This window comes from Carassius gibelio, chromosome B13 (assembly GCF_023724105.1).
Source record: "Carassius gibelio isolate Cgi1373 ecotype wild population from Czech Republic chromosome B13, carGib1.2-hapl.c, whole genome shotgun sequence".
Classification (NCBI taxonomy): Eukaryota; Metazoa; Chordata; class Actinopteri; order Cypriniformes; family Cyprinidae; genus Carassius; species Carassius gibelio.
In genome coordinates, this window is record NC_068408.1 from 13,947,722 (window position 1) to 13,957,959 (window position 10,238).

Here is a 10,238-nt window from a genome sequence, read left to right on the forward strand (position 1 = left end):
CAAACGGACCAAATACGATTTAAGAAGAAACGCTTCCAAAGAAAAGCATTCCTCTGCAAAGAACAATAAAATATATAGTTATTTTCCTAAGTCATTCTTTGAGAGAAGAATTTTCCATGGCAAGCATCGTTGATATTGCGGTTGGTTTTCTCTCTCTTTATTTGGGTCAGATCCAAAGTGTTACTGACCGCACAGCCATTCGTCAATGAGAGGCTTTGTTTGTTCACCTCCCTCATGGATTACTCCATTGAGTAAAGTCCACACCTGGGCCTGCTTTAATGGACAGGGAGATCACCTGAAGCTCCCGCTGAGGGGCTGTCTGTCATGGCACACGCCTGGGTTCTGTAGCATTTGCAGATTTATTTCAAGAACACTGCTTACGGTTTGTTTTTGTTCTTTTCGGTCACAGGTTTAGCAATATGGAAGAATTTCATTACAGAAATTACAGCATTTTAAGAGCAGTCAAGCAAACAACATATAATCAAAAGATCAAGAAAAGTGCAATAATATTTTTTTTTCTACAAAACAAGTGAAATAGGACAAGAAAGATGTGTAGTCTTCAAAAAGAAAGATGCAAAGCGCCCCTAATGCAACCTGGTACGGCAATGTGTCATTCGTCTCTCCTCTGTGCATGCAATGGCAGGTGATAAAGCACTTTTACAAGCCGCAGTAAAGCGCTACTTGTATGCTACCAGATAGGGGAAGATGGTGGCGTCTTTTTATGTACTATTATAATATTATTTTTGGTTTTGCATCCATATTTATTGCGTCTCAGTGTCCTTCACCTAGGGCGCTGCAGTTACTGCATGCAGGGATTGCATTGTAAAAACCTAACGCAGACACACCATTGGGACGGGGAAACGTCGACTGTCACCACACACGCTGCCACCCAGGTTTGTGTGCTTACCGCATCATATAATTGGCCCCCTGTGAGAGACCCCAGTTTAACAAGATAGGAAAGAAGGTTACAGTAGCACTGATGGGCACTGGCGCTGACCTCACTAGAACGGGCCAACCAAAAAATCTGAGTAGTGCTTTTATTCTGCTCAATATTATATGAACTGCTTATACAAAAATGTGTTTTAACTCCAAAATCATTTTGCTGGGAGTAATAGTGGAGTAATAAAGAAGTTATTGACTAAATGATATCGATTGTCTAGTCCCCGGGCATAGAGCGCTGACCTTGGAATCACTCCATGCCTTCTTCCTCTATGCCTTTCTGCAGACTGGCCACTCAATAATATATTATTTTATACATGTAAGCATAACAACAAATAGCTGCATGGTGCAAGGTGAGGAATTGCTGGTAAATTTTTCATGGCTATTTGCCTGTAGGAATTTGGCAGCTCTGTGTGACGGGTGATTAAAATCGGTGTTCAGTCAAGACTTGATTAGGGGTTGCCATTCAGCTGTGAGAAGAGAAAAAAAAAAGAAAAAAGGAAACGAAGAGGAAAACAAGAGGAGGAAAGGCACAGTGTTTTTCTTCGACAAAATCAGATAATGACCTTGAAAACTGGGCGGCAGGAATGGTAGCGTTAACTACTTTCAAGCTAAAGCCTGATTTATTCGCAAGGTTACCAGCAGAAACAATGGCCATTGATTTGGCCGGGGTAATTGCTGTGCGTAGATGCAACTGGCAGGACCTTTGTCCTGGGGGTGGAGATGGTTGTTGGGGGAGTGCTAAAAGGCTTAATAAACCAGCTTTCACCTCTTCAAAAAGAATATATGCAAGCCTATTTTTCTCTTAAAGACATTATGGAGAAAGGACTCCATAAGTCTATTTATGTGCAATAGTTCTGTAATATTTGAATATTTGTGAGTAAATGGCATTATCCAGGTCTGTTAGTCTGACACCGCAAAAACCTGAAGTGATTTCACTTTTTTATATGAAAAATCATTGCTTTAGTCTGGCTGAAATGTAACTTTTAAACCACATTTAAACACACTTAGGTTATGTAATAAAAGCCATATGGCTCAAGAGGAACAAGAAGATTTAATGGGGAAAAGTGTCTTCCTTTCCTTCAGGTACAGGCTTGTCGTCTTCCCTCATTTGCATGTTGAGATGATGGTGCTTGGGGAAAGCTCTAGCTATGCTGTGATATTCATTCAGCTCCAACTTAAACACTAATATGACAGATATTTAAAAAGAAATAATATTCCATTACACAATAGTTTGAATTTACAGGGTTGAAAACCAAATATTTATATATGAAATAATAAAGTATTACATGTAAATGATTTAAAGTGATGCAACCTTATTGGGACATGATGTCCTTCCTACACCAACCTGATACTTTATTTTCAACTTTTTTTAATTTTTATTGAAAATAAATGCCTTTCCAATGTGATATAAGATTTGAAAAGGGAGAAGAAAAATTTGACAAAAGGCTGATTCAAATTTGATCTCATCAAAAAGCTGATGTTCAATGACCGTCTTTTGTAGTGTTGACTATCCCAATCACACAGTGGTGGGCGGAGTTAGTATAAATAGCCTCTGCCAACAAGATGGGCTATTTGTACTTAGTGTAAATAGACACTCTGTTAATATATATGTAGTTTCAAAATATATTTTGTGTTCCAACGCAAAAGAAAGTCTGTCACACTGATGACATAAGGGAGAGTAAATGAAAGCGGAATTTTAATTTTGGATGAACTGTCCCTTTAACATATAACACAAGGCTGAATTCATACCTTTTTCAATATCTTTGGTTTTCACTTGTTTGTTGAATGAGGAGTCTATGCGATTGTCCTGCATCAGCTGATGCAAATAATGCGAGTGATGCACAGCATTTGGACTCTTACTAACGTCATAAATGTCATGGCCTGGGGCTTGATGTGGTACGTCCTCTATCATTTCTTCTCTCCCACCGGGTCAGGCTGTGTCCAGAGCACCTTTCTTCTTCCTCTGGCCTACATTCTGTTCTCCCAGCACAGCAGCTGGCAAACCGAGCACACGGTCCCTGGCAGGGAAGAGCTCCTCATTTGAATCAATTATACATACCCTTCTCCTGGAGTCAGCCTGCATTTTTCATGTGCAGAGAGGTTATTTTATGAGTTATTGTGTCCAGTTGACATGTTGCTGAAAGCTGTGACCTGTCCCCTTCATTGCCTCCTGATTTGGCTCTGAAGTCAACATGCAAACACTCTTGTGCCCTGGGCGGCACAATACACATACAAGTAAATACACACACACACACACACATACAGGCTTTAGATTATATTTTGCCTTAAAGCCGGAGTATGTCTGTGAAAAGCATCACATGCAACACAGCTAAAAGCTGGTACCCTCTATGTGTAACATACATCCAGTGGATCAAATGTGTTGTTTGTTATGTCAGTGGCAACACCCCTCTTTTAACTGAAAGAGAATAACTTACTCAGCTTTTGCAGCACTAAAGTGTTTCTCTTTTCTCTTGCTCTCTTTTCTATGACTGTGTTTGGGTCTGATGCCGCTAGCTGTTGTTTCACAGTTTGTCTCATACTCGTTTTATCACTCACTCACTTTCTCACTCTCTCACACACACACACTCCCTCTCTCTTTTTCTATCAGTAATATGGTAGATTTTCTCATAAGTGAGGTTTGATTCCTGCTTCAGAAAATAACCAAATATTTACTATTACTGTTTCCTATTATTGCATTTTTTCATTAGTTGCTATTCTAATCATTTAAATTTTAATATAATGCTCTATTGTTTTAAGATTGGTATTAAATCAACTATCATGGCAGGTAAGGGTTTACACTGGAGAAAAAAAAACTCTTCACCCTTTACCCAGCATGCACTAGGGCATGAATAATTAATAGGGTTGCATTGTTTGACCCTTTGCCTGTTTTATTTACAGCCTGTTGTTGCTGATTTGATTGTCATACTCAGTAACATGTTGTCATGTGATGCCAGGATGCATTTGTTCCTCTCAATGATTTGTTAGTTTTTTGTTTCCCTTGACATGTTTTGTGTACCAATTAATGGCGTTCTGTGTATGATTGTGTATGATGTTTGTTTATGATTATTTATTATTGATATTATTATTATTGTTGTATTTTTATAATGTGTATAATGTGTAATTTTAACAGTAACAAGCTCTTTTTACAAATATTTTATTAAAGTTACTTCCTAATTAATTGTTATAGTAATAACTGATTTTAAGTCGCGGCAACTTGCCATTTTAAGTAACTTAAAAATTTGTTGCCTTCGTGTTTTCAACTTTTACAAATGGCAATTGTTTTACCATACTAATAAGCATTATTATTTCAGATATTTCATTGGTTAGATCTACGTATAAGTTTGTCTTCTCTGGGTGTTTCATAAATAAACAAACTAAATTAATGCGTTAAATGCCTCTCCGCATTCATCCGTCTTTCTCACCGGTGCACCAGCTTGTTCAGGAGGTGTTGCCAGCATCTGCCATTTTTGCATAATGCGCAAGGTGTTTGGAAAGGGATCTGTTCTTGGATGGTACAAATTGCTTTTTTGACCTAGTAATTAACTTGGGAAGACGCAAGGAAGAGCTCAGTGATGAGACTTTGTGGCCAGATTTTAACATGGCTGCATAAATTATCATTTATGAAACCATAATGCCCTGTTGCAGTGTCCTGAACCCATCAGAAGACACAGCCGTATAATGGATGGGGTGTGTGCAGTGTTGCTGCACATCTGTAGATTAAGCAGGCAGCGTCCTGCATGCATACCTTCTTTTCATGAAACAGGTTAATCTTGATGCATCACCAGAGACATTCTTACACATGACCTCACAGCAAACACACACACACAGAAAGAATGAGCACAGAGTATGCATGCGTCAAGAGGTGAAACATGCTCTGGATATGGCTGATTTGACACTGGAAACATTCCAGACTGTCTTTGGAGCAGCTGTCATTAGAGAAATGTAAAAACAGGAATGCAGTTAGAAGTGTCAGATCGATGTTTCATCCCCGTCCATTACCGCGTTCCTCAGTGCACAGACACTACATGCTGCCCACCCCATCTGCATGCTCGACCAACTACACTGCAACACACCTGACGCACACAGTAAACAATAGTTCACCCAAAACTAGCCTTTTTTGTATTAAGAAAAAAATATTTTAAGGCACCATAATGACATATCTAAAACAAATTCGAGTGAGCTTTAGTAAAAGCAAATATCCAATGATTACAATCCTTATTTTGAAATCCTAAGATTGTTTTAAACAACAACAATGGTCAGTTATAAATGACCTTAGAGCTTATGTACAGTGAAGGCAGCATTAGTCCCACCATATAACTGATAGATTCCAAAGCAATTTCTTTGCCTGAAAGAACTAATAACTGATTTTTAAAAAAGATAGAAAATATAAATCAAAATTATAGTTTTATACTGTATATAGTTTTAATCATGAAAATATTGTAGTCTTGCTGGTTACCCAGCATGCTTTGAGGCTGTTTGACTGCAGGTTTGAGTTAAATTACTTAAAGAGGCTATAAGTTTGCAGCTGTGTTCTTTGATAGTGAAAGGTTCAGTATTGGTTGTAATAGTGCATGTATCTTGTTGTTTAGTCACATAAGTGTAAACTTTCTTCTTGACTTGAATAGGGTTGGCTTGCCAGCCTTGTTTCATATTGTTGCTTGTGGTTAAAAATAGTGACATCAATAAAAACATTATTAGTTTGATATTAGTTCATGTTATTAGAAATGTTAATTAATAACTTTAAGGATAACTGTGCGTGCAGATGGTCAAATATGTTTTTTTTTACCTCCCTCAGTTTCCATTAGTTAGTCTTTCTTAGTAAATTTACTTAGTCTTAAAGATTAACAAAGCACTATCTAATTAGCCTGCTCTGCTAGTTTAGTGTTTGCTGGTTATTTTAATGCGCTTAGAAAAAACATTGGCAGATATTAAGATTGTAAGTGAATAATAATGACTTGTGTTTTATTCTGTTCCTCACACAGTTAGTGTATGAATTCAGATGACTTTTATTATAGAGCATGAAGCGTAACACATCTTATGATTCTTTATTAGCATTTACATACTTTTGAAGCTTAAAAGCAATTGCATGGAAAGGAGTTTCCAGTGTAAGATATTTAAACTTTCTTGAAAATGGCATATGGGTTTGGAGCATCATGAGGATTATTTATTTAAGTGATTACCCCATTTTGTGACACATATATAGAAGCTTAAGCATTTTAAAATGCATTGTACAACAGCAGCTAATGCTATTGAAAACATCTGCACCTCATCGATAGGCAGAAGGCATCCTCTCACGTTTTCTGCTCTCTGGCCTTCACTCCCATGTGAACGTGGTATCTTCAATCCATCCGGGGGCAGAGAGAATGTGCGTACACTAGCAGCATGTGCCAACAGTGCCGCACATCTGAGAACTTTTAATTTCGCTTTTATTGTATGGATGATTCTGCATACAAGGAGCAAACAAGGCCATAATGGAGCGTCCAGCACCTCGTTGTCTGCCTAAAACCAGAGAGAAAAAACACTGTGAAATCTTCAAAAGGAGAAGGGGTTGATGAGCTCCCTAAAGAGGGCTAGGACTTGTGCTTTAAAAGAAAAAGATTTCGCCAGTGTGTGCAATTTTAATTGCGCTCCTATTGCTTGCCCCCAGCCCCCTTCTTTCTCCCACTCTCTCTCTCTTTCTCTCATTCCCTCGCTCTATCTGTCTGGCCTTCAAAGGGAGTCTCATTCACTCTATTTTAATTTCATAAAGTAACCCTGAGGACAAAAGCAGAGCCACTCATGTGCAAAACTTCTTTATTTCAGAATGACATTACAGTGTTATTGTGGAGTGTGACACCATGGAGAGCTACAGAATCACTGAGAGACGACTTTGGCTTCTCCCTGTGTGTACAGTGCCCATCTACCTGCTGATAAATTCATAATGTACTCTGTAGTAAACGTTCAGTTAAGGTAATGAAAATTAGTCAGACCTTATCCTTATTTTCACACTATCGCTTCTTTAGAAAGCGGTGAAGGCAGGTCTTGGTGGTTCGTTGGGCCCTGGGCTCGTACTTCTAAATGCTTTTGAACAACATCAGGCTGTGTGCCAAAGCAGTGACCACAATTTTTGAAGAAAATGCTCTTGTTTCTGCAAGAATCAACTTGCCTGTCTCTTTGTTTGGAATTCCCCATCCTGTTACCTCTCAGAGGCTCCTCACGGGCTGGATGCCTTTTGCCAGTCTGTGTGAGAGCCGTGTAAGATGAGCGTGGCTCTGTGCTGTCCACCTTGCCCCAAAGCGATGAGATCTTTCTGACTGTAATTGTCTGGCTTTGTTCTGGCTCTCTTTTTTGTTGTGCAGCTGTAAAAGGGTATAAATGTAGAACAGCTAAAGAGGTCAAACCTGTAGTGAAAAGTGCAGCAATGGGAAACTTAAACCTGACCACAAAACAAAGATCTTTCCACTCTTTAAAATGGATTCGGCGAGACTCTAAATGGTTTCGACAGTAATGATAAAAGAAATCTAGGCTGACGACCTCAGGTTGATATCATAATCACCAGTGAATTATATTTTGTGGATACAGTTTAATTATATAATTACATTTTGGACAAAATAACCTGATGCAGGACTTTTTTCTATGGAAACCAGAACACAGTTTAGTACAAAACAATAACCGCTTTAATTTGATAACCGAATGTGCGTTGGACTGTGTTACAATGGTAGAATTTTTCAAAATACTAATTATTTTAACATTATATTTCATAATGTAAAAGTGCAATTATACTAAAACTATTTTCTAAGTACGTTTCTTATTTTATAAATTTACTAAGTAGTAATGATTACATGTACATGCTGTAATCCAACGCAATTATGTTCAGTTCTACACGACACAGTGGTGTCACGGATTGGTACATTTGGTACGGGGTAATTGGTTACGTCGCAATGTTTTAAATATTTCTATTTTAAACCATGAAGGCGAGCCAAGGGATATCACACTCAAGTAATGTGCAAACTTTGTAAAAGAGTTTCGCAGGTGAAGGTCTTAATCTCAGTCAATTTACAATACAGAAAGTTAAAGTAAAAATGGAATGACGGCGCTTTCGCCATCTGATGACGCATATTCTCTCAGAGACGACAAGATGAAACTACTTCAAAATATGCATTACAGTATATAGCCTAGCTTGCTGTTTTTGTATTTATTCCCTTAATATTTTCTAATATTACATAGTGGGGGAAAAATTGGAAGTAATTTTGTACTTTTTGTACTACTTGAATTCAACTTTAACCAGTAGCTTCCAGCAGGTTTGGTTGTCAAAAGGTTGTCAAAATATCAAAGGTTATAACTTGTGCCAAATAGTCTTGCTTGTGTCATGCTCTCTGATGCTCTTTGAGAGCATTGCTTTGAGCGCACACTCAGAGGCCTGAGGCAAAAATCAATGCACATATGAGTTTTCAGCTGTTTTATGATATATAATGAGGGTTAGCATGTAGGGCACATCACCGACAAAATATATCAGTGCTCGAGAACGATTACATCTGTCTGCAGAAATAAGTAACAACTTAAAGGAAATGCAGACGTTTGGCTGGGGGGGGGGAGGGGTGTTAGCAGTGATGGGTTTTGGCAACGTACAAGCAACATTAGTGATGTTTCCAGATTCCAGGAGATTCTCAAGGGGTTAAATTCTGCACCTTGCCAGCGTAACTGAACGGAGTAGTTTTACATTTATTCAGTCAAAGGGGTATTTGTTGAGTGTTTTATAAATCCCAAGCTTGGCTGGCTCCCCACATAATTCTCATGTCATTTTCTCGTTTTAAAGAAATGATGATTTCTCTCCAAAGAGTTTCGTCAGTTTGTCAAATTCTTTTATTTAAAAAACGTGAAGGTGCTCGTGTTTTGTATTCTCCGTCTCATACTGTTTCCCTGCGCTTTGGCTCGAGGTGACGGTGTGATGAGTGAGAAGCTTTCAAAGTTCAGTGGGATTTTGCTGTTCAAAAGAGCAGGGCCATTGATCAGGCAGCTCTTAGGCCAAGGATAAAACCCTGACGGCAGGCAGGATTTGCAGCTAACGCTTCAGTCTCTCTGGTGCACGAGGAGACACACACACACCTCTCACCACAGCAATCACGATAGCCGAGTTACGTAAGTGTCAATGATTCTAGGGAGGCATGCATATTTCTTTCTCCAGACGTTCCAATCAGATCCTAGAACACATGGTATCTCAATAATGTCAAGCTAGTCTAAAATGAATTGTTTTGGGGTCACGTCAGACCTCCGATTATCGGTGAATCTAACATTTTATAAACCTGAACCGCTTTAATTTAAATGCACCTATAGGGACTTTAAAACAAGGGAGGATGGGAAACGCAGATGTGCTCTCTCTGGTCTATGAAACATGGACAGGCGAGTTATGCGAAAGCCATCACTCTGGTTTTCTAAGACTACAGAAGACTGAAAAAAAAAGCGTATACAGGCCCATCTTGGATTAGCCATCACAGGCTTAATTGGTTTGTGATCTATTTATAGAGTGATTTAGCACCATGTTAAATTCCTCTGAGACTCACACTAATACAGTATGTATTTCATTAAGGATTACAGCATCTTATTCAAATGTGTTTTGACACGAGTTATATTTTAAAGAGATTCATCATCTCATTAAAAAAATAAATGGATAAATAAAAAGCATTGTCAGTGCATTCTTCAAGTGCCTTAAATATGTTTGAAATCAACTTTAAATAAGGCTAAATGGTTTAATGAAATCTGTAGAATATTAGAAAATTGTAATTGTTTCTGAGCTTTGCAGTGTGAGTAGTGGGTGGGTTGTCGGCCCTGTTGAGATGTCCTACATAGTGATTGCAAAAAGTGACTGAAAAATCTGGATTGGTGAAATGTTAATTCAAATTAAGATTAAACACTTTTTTATGTATAAAGAAATAATATATTTTTTTTATTGAAAATGAAATAAAAGCAATTGTCATGAGAGCTAGACCAACCAATTTTAGTCATACACCTTAAGGAAATACGACTATTTGAATTCAAAATTGATCATTTGCATTACATATATTTATAAAAGGTCAGCATATTTTGTGTAATTTTTATTTAAGAGCTTGAAGTTCTTAACAGACTGACATTTTGACATTTTAATAGATACATTCTGAAGCACATAGAAATGCACATTTGTTAACTCTGATAATTAACCTCAGCATCTCTAATAGCATTGAGCCTTTTTACCTCCATCGCCCGGCTGCCATTATCCACGCTGGCCACTCTCGAAACCACCCACTGTCACTTCTGTGTCCACGCGTCGTTTCCAGACATCA

General features: G+C 38.1%; 1 long non-coding RNA gene across 1 annotated transcript in view; it reads right to left on the reverse strand.

Moving 5' to 3' along the window:
- Window positions 1-5,973: 5,973 nt before the first annotated feature.
- LOC127970804 (uncharacterized) overlaps window positions 5,974-10,238 on the reverse strand; it is a 4,579-nt gene continuing 314 nt past the window's right edge. The window contains exons 1-3 of the long non-coding RNA XR_008156682.1: window positions 10,150-10,238; window positions 7,084-7,280; window positions 5,974-6,437 (exon numbers count right to left, since the gene is read on the reverse strand). The exon at window positions 10,150-10,238 is cut by the window's right edge and continues 314 nt beyond it. This is a non-coding gene — a long non-coding RNA (uncharacterized LOC127970804). The remainder of the gene's footprint in view (window positions 6,438-7,083; window positions 7,281-10,149) is intronic.